At 44.1% G+C, this 13,069-nt stretch overlaps 1 protein-coding gene across 4 annotated transcripts in view; it reads left to right on the top strand.

Moving 5' to 3' along the window:
* Positions 1 to 13,069, top strand: part of SEC24B (SEC24 homolog B, COPII coat complex component) — a 667,989-nt gene that overhangs the window by 115,972 nt on the left and 538,948 nt on the right. The gene's annotated exons all lie outside the window — the stretch shown is intronic.

The raw sequence follows: 13,069 nt of genomic DNA, 5'->3' as shown, positions 1-13,069 counted from the left end.
AGACCTATATCTATCTATCTATCTATCTATCTATCTATCTATCTATCTATCTATCTATCTATCTATCTATCTCTTTTTTCTCTCTCTCTCTCTCACACCCACCCCAGGTTGATGGCCTCCTCTTTTGAGCCAGTGTATTGAGCATACTGGAAATGTTTAATCTGTAAGGCAGATTTCTTAGTAGCCATTACCTGTGCCAGAATGCTCCTCAGGGTGTATTACCATCACCTAAACATCTTGATACAAATTTATGAAAATCACTTAGACTTCACTCTGAAGGTTATGTTAGATTTTCACTCTGACCTGATGGCCCCTCTTCTGGTTTCTTTTAAACAGGCCTCAAATGCAGCTGATAGGGTTCTGTAGATTTCATAATGCAGTTTACGAGCACATTTAGAGAGCCTGGGCATTCTTATCGACTAACCATATGCTTGTGATCACTTACCAGCAAGGAGAGGCTAGCCAGTAGCAAAATATTGTGAGACGGGTGGCAGATTGCATTAAGCATGTGTACCAAGAGTCAACGAAAAACTAAATATAGGTTACAGTTCTTTCAGCAAGAGGCAAAATTGGAGCTTTGGCACTTTTAACAAACTTGCTTCTGACTATGTTCTTCCAAGGCAGGTCTTTTGCTATCCTGAAGAGTCTGCAAGCACTCCTGTCTAGGAGTCAACAGTAAGTGAGGTGTGCAGTTTGGATAAACTAGTCTTGGAAATAAAATTGGTCTTCACCTGTCCCTCAGGTATTTTCTACTTTCTATTCGATTCACATAGTATGGGAATCTATAAAAGGTCAATTTTTTAACTTCTTTTTATTGTTTTTGAAAATCAAACGATATGCACACCAAACACGACACTGGGCACAATAGCATAAATTCACAAGGTGTTAAAAACTTCAAGTTGGACATGATAAGAAGAAACTAGAGTGCATTGAAGTGCCAAATGTCTCGTAAAGGAAAGAATCCCTGGCAATAAGTCATCCATTTGTCCCATATTCTCCTATACCCAAGCATCCTTGGCTTGAATGTCTAGTCTATTTGGCCAGGGCACAATAGTTTATACCACAGAGTCATTTGGCTATCAAAGTAGCGTTGGCGGCCCTCCAGTATCTCGCAGTATTGCGTTTGGCGAGGAAATAACCAGCATGTAATAACAATTTGTCTGCTTCCAACCTATCCCAGACATTGGTTATACCCAGCAAAGTGCATTTGGGATTCAAACAGAAGTCCATCACATTCTGTATTGAGGACTGGACCAGTGGCCAATATGCCTGAATTTTAAAACATGTCTAAATGATGTAAACGAAGGCCTCAATCTCCACTTGGCACCTAGTGCACAACGCAGTAGGAGATCTACCCATTTTGTATGGCCTGTTGGGGGGGGGGGTAATAGATCTTAAAAAAATATTTTATTTGTATCAAGCCTGATCTTGCTAAAAAATCGCCAGTTTCCTGGAACCCATCATTGCCTGAATCCAGTCATCATCACCCAGTTGACCCAAGTCAGCTGCCCAGTCTATCTCTTAATGACTGGAGTGGATCCCGGGAGTTCACCACCAAGACCCTATATAAACTTGAAATACCCTTCTTTTCAATATGTTCCAGGATCAGTTTGGCCTCTGTTGGATTAAAATTGGGACAGTGGTTTGTGGCCTACTTATGCTCACAAACTCTAAGCTCAAATTTTCATAAGACTTAATTTAGCCTACACCCATGTATCCCCCAATGTGGAAATAACAATTTTATGTCAAGAGGAAAGCCCCCTAGGTTAGATAAGACGGGGATCCATGTACTGGGCCACAGTAGTATCAGTTTTTCTCGGAGGCCGTCTGCCCCAGAACCTTGTACCAACACATCACTAGCAACCCAAAAACTGGACGTAAAGAGTCTGGAGGGCTTGTGGTCATACAAATGTGCTGGTGCTCACTGATACTCAAGACAACTAAATTGAAGTCGAATAGCAAGGTCATCTCTATGCCCAAACTCCCAGTCATTCACAGGGAGCATCTGTGCTACCCAATAGTACAGCTGTATATCCGGGATACCTAAGCCCCCGCTATACAGTGTTTGGACACATTAACAGCAACACGTGACAGCCCTCCCCTCAAAGATAAGTGTAAAATTAAGACTGAAAACTCTTAAAGAATGTAGTAGTCATAAAGCTTGAGTAGTTTTAGGTGTACAACAGTTGTGCCAGTGATATCATTTCATTCAGTGAGTGCCCTTTTGCCCATTATTGAAAAAGGAAGTTTACTGCACATAATCAACTGGTTCTTTGTCTCCCCCAACAAAGAGACCGTCAATATTCAGCTTCCAGTATCCATTTGGGTTCATTGATATGTGAATGTTCAAGTATTTAAAGGAGAGCTGAGAGACTCAGATGGGGAAACTGGAAGATCTTGATTCTTCAGGCGTAGAGGAATCAATGTTTATTTTTATGCCAGTTGACCCTAAGGCCAGTGACATCCCCATAAATCTCAGGATCCCAATCGAGAAGGGCCAGGACAAAACCCCATTTATTTTTACTCTAGCCCAATGGAAAGAGTGGGGGAGGCATATATATGCTATAAATTTAGGAATGGAGTTCATTCTCTCAAGGACATGGTACAGAAATGAAAAGATTAAAGAAACAGAAGTCACCTGTAAGTGTAATTCTCCAGTATTGGATTTTTCATAGATTCACATGCTTGAACAATCCCCATTGTCGTAGTGGGAGTCCCATGGTAGACTAATATAGCAGTACATATCACTACCACAGGCACTGGACTGTCTCTTAAATAACATATCTATGTCCTTTCATTAAAAAAGCGGTCTAAGCTTGACCTATAACAATCAGGTGACAGCACCCTCTTTAACATTCCCAAGAGAGGCTGATTCCCTCAGATTTTCTATCTTGTGTCGTGTGAAGGGAGTCTCCCTGAGCTCTGCTCACTTTTGTTAATCACAACTCGTAACCTTTATTTCATAGCTGATATGGCTAAAACACCTAGAAAAGGGTTATTTCGACCCTGTAATTTGTGTGGGGAAAAAGAGGACTGCATATAGATGACCCACACAAAGATTGTATATATTGTCTACACCTTCTACATAAGGTGAAAGATTGTAAAATCTGTTGCACCTTGTCATCTAAGTAATTGAAAGATCATGAGGGTATACTTCTGCTGTGGCTACAGAAGTCTAAAACTGCAATAACTGTCAGTTCGGATGAGGCCAGTGACTCTTCTGTGACCTCTCACAAAAGGTCACACAAAAGGGAAACGACCTGTGACAAGAAGCAACCTGAAACATCTAAAAAAGCCTTAAAATACTTTGAGTCTGTCAATGGCACAGCCGATGAGGATAAAAAGGGAAAAATCTCTTCTGCTCACAGTAGATCTTATCCTCCAAGAAAGGGTGCGCACTCCTCAAAACCTGCCTCAGAACGGTCGACCGTGAAATCCACTTCAAAACTCACGCTGACAAGCACATTGTTGACACTATAGATGAGGACGACTATTACTCTTGGCATCTACGATGGCAGCGCCGACTACAACCGCAACGCCATCCACCTTTGCTTCAACACCTATGCCGTTGACCGTCTCGTTGACCAAACCACCGTCGGTGCCACAGAAGTTGCTGTTGACATCGGCCCTACCGACGACGATCCTTCTGTCGACGACCCTACCAGCGACTACACAGACAATTGACTCGTCGAGGACAAACTTGTCAACGAAGATACCACTAGTGGCCATTAGGAGATCAAGGACATCGTCGACGACACTGTCAACGATCATAAAAATCTCAAAAAAGTTCCTACGTCCAGATCACACCTCTCCTAGTAAGGTGTCACTATATCCTCCAACCCATCTCCTGGATACTGATGTCTCCGACAATGAGGGCCCATTCAGACCAGCACATAGTCCTACAGAACTGAGAGTAAAGTGCCAAGACCTAGATGAAGAGAAGGATCAATATTATGAGGGCTATTAGGAGCCCAGGATTAGACCTGGTTTTCCATGTGATAATTACTGTTTTCATGAAAAACCTCATACACGACAGGAGGTCATACAAATGCTTTTATCTTTATTACAGGACCTCCAAGGCATGTTAAAGTATTATCAGACAAGATTTCCCGTTCCGGCTATGCCACCTGACAGAACATTTCATTCCCCCTCCTCCTCCACAGCTACCAAGGACACCAGACCATATTCCGCCGCCAAGGATGACCCCAGCATCTTCCACTGCGGCTTCCCCTCTGGATGATCCCTCATCTAGCGATGATCAAAATGGAGAGATCCTTGACAATCGCTCACGCCAGGAGTGGGATGAATACTTATCACCTACACCATCTCCACCAGCCACACACCCATTGATCTGGTGCTGGAGGACAGAAAAGCAAAAGCAAAGAAAATACTGCAAGAGGGAGAGAGAACGTCCTCTGAAATAATTGATTGTGGAATGAATATTGCATCTATTGGGTTTTGTCTGTTAACGGGAGCTGCGATCCTGAGACGCAAAGAGTGGCTAAAATCCACTTCGTTTAGACCAATAGTCCATACAAAAATTTTGGACATGGCCTTCGATGGAGAAGGCCCTTTTTGGGAAACATAGAGATGAGGCGTTGCAGTCAATAAAGGCTCACACAGAGAGGGCATAGTGGTTGGGTACTTCACAATTGTGCAAGTTGCCTTTTCGGGATTCTCATGGGAGAGGGCTCTCCACATATCGAGGTAATTACCACAAATATCAACAACTGAACCAACAGCGAAACAAGCTATATTACCAACAAAAGGCTTATAGACCACCGTCTGCAGTAGTCTACAACAAACAAGGACCTCACAGAAAACAGGACACTCAAGGGAAAGACTCCCAACAGAAAGCAGTGACCTGTATTGAGTGTCAGCTACACCCAGTTCTTCTCTATCAATGGGTGCAAATATCTCCAATCAAATTCATCAGTTGCGGAAAATAACAATAGACAAGTGGGTATTGGACCTTGTCACCTACAGTTATATCTTGGAATTCATCCACCGACCGCCTACAGCTCCCCCAAAGGGAGTGCACCCACCTCATCTTCACTTAATTCGAGAAGAAGCTAGCATCATGTTGTTAAAGAGAGTGATAAAAAGAGTACCTTCATCTCAGAAAGGGATCTGGAGAATGGCGACCCATCCTTGACCTACGAAGTTGAACAATTTTCTATGCAAGCAATCCTTCCGTATGATTACTCTTCCAGACATCCTGAGGCTCCTAAATCACGGGGACTATATGACAACTTTAGATTTACAGGATGCGTACTTTCACATCCCTGTACATTCCAAGCATCATCAATTCTTGAGATTTACAGTAGCCTGCACTCATTCCAGTTCAAGGTCCATTCCTTTGGTCTCAAGTCAGTGCCATGTATTTTCACAAAATACCCAGCTTCGGTGGCGGCTGCAGTGAGAAAATCTGGACATCAGGTATTCCCATACCTCAATGACTGGCTGATCAAGGCACCTTCAGCCAGTCAAACAATGGAAACCACCTCAGCTTGCCAAAAATTATTCAACAACCTGGGGCTCAAAATCAACCATCTCAAAGCTTCCAAGGTACCATCATCGCACATAGTATTCCTCGGAGCAGCTTTGGATACCATCCAGAACAAAGCTTTCCTATCGCAGTACAGTCAGCAAAAACTACAGCGTTTGGCCCTGGCACTGCAGACAAGAAAGTCAGTTTCAGTGTATCTGTGCAAGTTGCTTCTAGGGATGACGTCCTCATCCATAGATCTCCTGCTGTTTGCTTGCTTGAGGATGAGGCCTTTGCAGGAAGAGCTTAACAAGCAGTGGTTGCAAGTAAATGGATCCTTCGGTGACCTAATCACTGTTACTCCTTGAATTATATCAGCTTTAAACTGGTGGTCCCTGCCACATCACCTGGACAAAGGTCTCTCATTCCTACCTCAGGTTCCCTACTATGTCATTACCACGGATGATTGCAAGTTCAGGGGAAGTGGTCTCCAGCCCTGAAGACCATGCATATCAACCAGCTAGAGCTACAAGCTATTTTTCTCAGCCTCCAGGCATTCCTGCAGAGAATAAGAAATGTCAGTTCTCATGTGTTCAGACAATACTACCAGTATGTACCAAATAAACAAACAGGGAGGCACAAGATTGAGACCCCTGTCCAGGGAAGCACAGAGAATATGGAATTGAACAATGAAGCATGACATCACTGTTTGCGGCAAACATCTTTCTTGGCTGAGCAACACCCTAGTGGACCATCTCAGCAGAACAAGGTCACTTTGCCACGAATGGGAAGTGGATCAATACACACTGGAAGGGATATTCTCTCTATGGGGCAAGCCAGCACTCGATCTGTTCACGATACAACAGAACAGCAAATGCCATTTTTTTGCAAGCTGGGATGTGGGGGGGGGGATGTCTTTTGGATACGATTGTCTGGGATATTTGCTTACGCCTTTCCCCCTTTCCCCCCTTCCTGTGATCCGAAAAGGTCTCAGCTAGATCGAGGCCTCATTCTCGTGGCTTCCAAGTGGCCCAGACAGCACTGGTTTACGAAACTCCTCCTTCTTTCCCAGACCTCCCACATTCGGCTAAAACAGTTGCCACACTTGTTAACGATGAACAAAGGCCAGGTCCGTCATCCAGACCAAACTTCTCTCCACTTATGCTCATGGCTCCTGAATTCAATTAATTCTAAAATGTAAACATCTCACAGGAGTGTAGAGATATTCTCTCTAAGGTGTGAGCAGATACCACATTAAAGTTATACAGGTTGAAATGAAAGAGGTTCTGCATATGGTGCCATAAATCAAATCTGCATCCTCTGCGAATATCACCTTCGCAGATTCTGCCATATCTATTTTATTGGCTCAATCAGGATTGACTCATTCCTCTATTGAAGTAAACCTTCCTGCAATTTCGAGGTACACATGTTCACAACACGCTTCCTCCTTGTGCGCCAACAGTATCATCAAACAATGTCTTAAGATCTAGATCTCCAACGATGCCTCAAGTTTTACTTGCATCGCCCAAAGGATATTACGAAGACTTCTCAACTATTACTATCCTATAGTCAAATGCACAAATGTGCTCCAGTGACTAAAGCAACCATTGCTAGATGGATTTCGGCTGCCATCCAGTTTTGCCACTCCAAAACAGGACAGCCTTTAACAATAAAGGTCAGAGCACACTCAACCAGGGCAGTGTCCACATCTACAGCCCTGTTTGCTGGTGTGCCTTTGCACAAGATATGCCGTGCTGTGACTTGGAAAAGTGTGCATTCGTTTATGCAGCACTATTGCCTTGAATTGGCACAACGCAGTGATGCAGCGGTTAGTCGAGCAGTGTTGTGCCATCTATTTCAGTAAGGTGAGCCTCCATTGGTCTTTTATATATCGATTTATATCTCTATGGAAAGTTGGAAGTTATGTATGGATATGTACATAGATATATAATTTTATATATATATATATATTTATATATATATATGTGTATATATGTTCGATGGCATGTGTAGCTGCAGATACACATGCTATGCACAGGTGCTGCCATCTAGTGTTGGGCTCGGAGTGTTACAAGTTGTTTTTCTTCGAAGAAGTCTTTTCGAGTCACGGGACCGAGTGACTCCTCCTTTCCGGCTCCATTGCACATTGGCATCGACTTCATCTTAGGTTGTTTTCTTTCCGCCATCGGGTTCAGACGTGTTCCTCCTCACTCTGGTTGTTCGAGTCGGAAAAATCTTACAAACCCTCTAAATTAGTTGGTATTGTTTTCGATCACATCTCATCCAGCATCAACACGTCGGTACCGGCGGGTACACATCTTTGATTGCCCTTCGGGGCATCCGTGCCCAACTTGGGCCTGGTCGGCCCGACCAAAAGTATCATCAAAGCCTCATGGACCGGACCCCGTTTAGATTCTGACCTCGGTGCCACGCCAGGTATCCCTACACAGATCAACATCTGGTTTGTAACCTATGTTTATCTCCGGATCATCGAGAGGATACCTGCGAAGCCTGTAAATCCTTGCGTTCGAAAAAAACTTTAAGAGACTGAAGAGTGCAAAGGTTAGAGATGGCGTCCAGAAGCACTGAACGCCTCGACACAGAAGAGGAGGAGATGATCCACACCGCCATCTCCATTCGGGGATCCGATTCCGAACAAGAGTCCGACATCGACCGACCACTAACAGCGGGCCAGCAAATGAGTACGCTTGCCCTGACCCAAACCAAGCCCAAATACAAGGCCTCGGGGACGCCACGGCCGGAAGGCCATGGCTCTACCCGTAAAAAAGCGACCGGTGACCAAGTAGCATCTTCGGCACCGAAAAAGGCCACGCCAGTAACAAAGCCTTCGGACTCGAGCCGAGGCACAGGCTCCGAAATCATACGACACCGACCCATTGAGTTGAAACCCCAAAAGTCACTTTCGGAACCGAGGACAACAACTACCCCAGACCCATCGGTGCTGAAAAAAACGGCTTTGGAGCCGAAAAAACATACCTACACAGAGGAGCATGGACTTTTGAAACAATTAAAAGAAAGCCATAGATTTGATGAGGAATTGCAACAAATGGAGGATTTCGATGAAAAACAGGCCAGGATACAAATCCACAAGGACACAGGCAAGATCCTCACAGCACCTCCTCTGAGAACAAAAAGAAAACTGGCCTTCCATGGACGTTTGGACACTGATCAGCCAACGGCTAAAGTGCCAAGAGAGAAATCTCCGCCTCCCCAGTTTTCTCCTCACCAGTCTCCTCAGTCTCCCCGCCTGCTACACCCATTGCACAGTCTCCATCACACACTATGCAGTCACAACATGACACAGATCCATGGGATCTCTATGATAACCCAGTCTCAGACAATAGTCCAGAGTGCTAGCCATCGCCACCTGAGGATAACACCTCATATACACAGGTTCTAGCTAGGACAGCAGCATTTCACAACGTGACCATGCACACAGAACCTCTGGAGGACGACTTCTTGTTCAATACATTGTCCTCAACTCATGCCACATATCAAAGCCTACCCATGCTCCCCGGTATGCTCAAACATGCGCAGCAAATATTCCAGGAACCGGTTAAAGGAAAGGCTATAACCCCAAGGGTAGAGAAAAAATACAAGCCACCACCCTCAGACCTCATTTTTATCACACAACAGCTGCCCCCAGATTCAGTAGTGGTCAGCGCAGCAAGGAAAAGGGCTAACTCACAGTCCTCTGGAGATCTACCACCTCCAGATAAAGAAAGCAAGAAATTTGATGCTGCAGGGAAAAGGGTGGCGTCACAGGCAGCCAATCAGTGGTGCATAGCTAATTCGCAGGCCCTTCTAGCTAGGTACGATATGGCTCACTGGGGTGAGATGAAGGACATTATTCAGTATCTCCCCAAGGACCAACAGACGAGAGCCCAGCAGGTAGTAGAGGAGGGACAGGCAATTACGAATAATCAAATAAGATTGGCGCTAGACTCCGCAGATACAGCTGCAAGAACTATAAATACGGCTGTCACCATTAGGCGACAGGCATGGCTCAGGTCATCAGGTTTTAAACCTGAAATCCAACAGGCCGTCCTCAACATGCCTTTTAATCAGCAACAATTATTCGGCACACAGGTTGACACAGCCATAGACAAGATGAAGAAAGACGCCAACACTGCCAAAGCGATGGGAGCGATTTATTCATCCTAATACAGAGGCTCATTTCGAAAGCCTCAATATAGGGGAGGCTTCAGGCCACAACCTTCCAAGCCATCTACCTCACAAGCCAAGCCCTCTTACCAGACACAATATCAGAGAGTGGGATTTCGGGGATCCTACAGAGGACAGTTCCCCAAGTCTAGAGGAAAATACCAATCCTCAAAACAAGCCACTAATAACAAACAGTGACTTGACCACCACTTTCCCTCACCACACTTCCCCTGTGGGAGGAAGACTACAAAAGTTCCACGACCAATGGTTAAACATCACAACAGACACCTGGGTACTATCCATTATCCAACATGGTTACTGCATAGAGTTCACACAAATTCCTCCAGACATTCCCCCAAAAGCACACAAACTTTCATTGCAACATGTTGCAATGTTGCAAACAGAAGTACAGGCACTATTACTCAAACAAGCCATAGAACTTGTGCAGCATCATCAAAAAGGAACAGGGGTTTACTCCCTGTACTTCCTTATTCCCAAAAAGGACAAAACATTAAGACCAATATTAGATCTCAGGACTCTCAACCTGTACATCCGATCAGAACACTTTCACATGGTAACGCTTCAAGATGTAGTCCCACTGCTACAACAGGAAGAATTTATGGCAACACTGGATCTAAAAGATGCGTATTTTCACATACCCATCCATCCACCTCACGGAAAATATCTCAGATTTGTAATACAAGGAAAACATTACCAGTTCAAAGTATTACCCTTCGGTATAACAACAGCTCCCAGAGTCTTTACAAAATGCCTTGCTGTAGTCGCAGCATACATAAGGAGACAACATATACATGTCTTCCCATATCTCAACGATTGGCTAATAAAAGCCAACACTCAAAAACAGTGCCAACATCACACACGTTATGTAATAAACACCCTACACACACTTGGGTTCTCAATAAATTACCAAAAGTCACACCTGCAACCAGCACAAATTCAGCAGTACTTAGGGGCCACACTAAACACCCAAAAAGCACTTGCAAGCCCAAGCCCACAAAGAGTGCAATCGTTCCACACCATATTGCCAAAAATGTAGCCAAACCAACACTACACTGTCCGATTTGTAATGAAACTGTTGGGTATGATGGCATCATGCATCGCCATTGTCCCAAATGCAAGGTTACACATGCGGCCCTTACAACAGTGCCTCGCAAAACAATGGTTGCAAGCACATGGTCATCTCCAAGATCTAGTGTTGATAGACCGCCAAACACACATTTCGCTTCAGTGGTGGAATCCCACAAATTTGAACAAAGGGCGGCCATTTTAAGACCCTGTGCCTCACTCCATTCTTACAACAGATGCATCAATGATTGGATGGGGGGCACACCTCAGCAATCACAATATTCAGGGCCAATGGGACAACAAACAAAAACAATTTCACATAAATCATTTAGAACTGCTAGCAGTGTCCCTAGCACTAAGAGCCTTTCAACCTCTTCTTGCTCACAAACACATTCTTGTCAGAACAGACAATATGACAAACAGGGAGGAACCCACTCATCACAACTTTGCCTTCTAGCACAAAGAAATTCGCATTGGGCAATTCACAACAACATACACCTGGTAGCTCAATACATTACAGGAATTCACAATCAATTGGCAGACGACCTCAGTCGAGATCACCAACAAACCGACGAGTGGGAAATTCACCCCCAAGTACTTCACGAATACTTTTGTCAGTGGGGGACACCAGACATAGATCTGTTTGCCACCAACCACAATGCAAAATGCTGAAACTTCACGTCCAGGTACCCACACCCTCTATCCAAGGGCAATGCTCTTTGGATCAACTGGTCAGGGATATTTGCTTACGCTTTTTCCCCTCTCCCGCTCATTCCATTTTTGGTCAACAAACTGTGTCAAAACAAACTCTAACTCATACTTATAGCACCAACGTGGGCACGTCAACCATGGTACACCACATTGCTAGACCTGTCAGTAGTACCACACATCAAACTCCCCAACAGACCAGAGCTGTTGACACAAAACAAACAACAGATCAGACACCCCAATCCAGCAATGCTCAATCTGGCAATCTGGCTCCTGAAATCTTAGAGTTTGGATACCTAAATCGTCCACCAGAATGTATAGAAGTGATTAAACAGGCAAGAAAACCTACCACCAGGTTGTGTTATGCTAACAAATGGAAAAGATTTGTTTTCCACTGTCAAGCAAAACACATAACACCCTTAGACGCAACCATACAAGAGATTGTAAGTTATTTACTCCACCTACAAAAAGCAAATTTAGCTTTTTCATCCATCAAGATACATCTCACAGCAATTTCTGCTTATTTGCAAAATAAACAAACCAAATCTCTATTTAGAGTGCCAGTCATCAAAGCTTTCATGGAGGGTCTAAAACGAATCATACCTCCAAGAACGCCACCAGTACCCTCATGGAATCTTAACATTGTACTCACACGACTCATGGGTCCACCCTTTGAACCCATGCACTCATGTCAGATTCAATTCCTAACTTGGAAAGTAGCATTTCTAGTGCCAATCACTTCATTCTGGAGAGTTAGTGAAATACAAGCATTCAATATTAAACAACCCTTTATACAAGTACACAAACATAAGGTTGTACTTCGCACAAACCCTAACTTTCTACCAAAAGTCATCTCACTGTTTCCTTTAAATCAAACAGTGGAACTTCCAGTCTTCTTCCGACAGCCAGAGTCAGTGGCAGAAAGAGCACTACATACATTAGATATTAAGAGAGCTTTAATGTATTACATTGACAGAACAAAATAATTTAGGAAAACTAAACAGTTGTTTGTTGCATTCCAAAAAGCCCATACTGGTAATCCTATATCAAAACAAGGCATAGCCAGATGGATAGTGAAATGTATCCAAACTTGCTACCTAAAGGCTAAAAGACAGCTGTTAATGACACCAAAAGCGCATTCCACTAGGAAAAAAGGAGCAACAATGGCATTTCTAGGAAATATACCAATGACAGAAATCTGCAAAGCAGCCACTTGGTCAACACCTCATACGTTTACCAAGCATTACTGTGTAGATGTGTTAGCAACTCAACAGGCCACAGTAGGACAGGCTGTACTAAGAACACTATTTCAAACAACTTCAACTCCTACAGGCTGACCACCACTTGGGGGAGGAGAACTGCTTTGTAGTCTGTGCATAGCATGTGTATCTGCAGCTACACATGCCATCAAACGGAAAATGTCACTTCTGCCATCTAGTGTTGGGCTCGGAGTGTTACAAGTTGTTTTTCTTCGAAGAATTGTTTTCGAGTCACGGGATCGAGTGACTCCTCCTCTTCGGATCCATTGCGCATGGGCATCGACTCGATGTTAGATTGTTTTCTTTCCGCCGTCTGGTTCGGACGTGTTTCCTTTCGTTCTGA

This window comes from Pleurodeles waltl, chromosome 1_2 (genome assembly GCF_031143425.1).
Source record: "Pleurodeles waltl isolate 20211129_DDA chromosome 1_2, aPleWal1.hap1.20221129, whole genome shotgun sequence".
NCBI classification, from domain to species: Eukaryota; Metazoa; Chordata; class Amphibia; order Caudata; family Salamandridae; genus Pleurodeles; species Pleurodeles waltl.
Note: the sequence above shows the minus strand (reverse complement) of the source record. Positions and strands in the feature narration are given on the sequence as shown.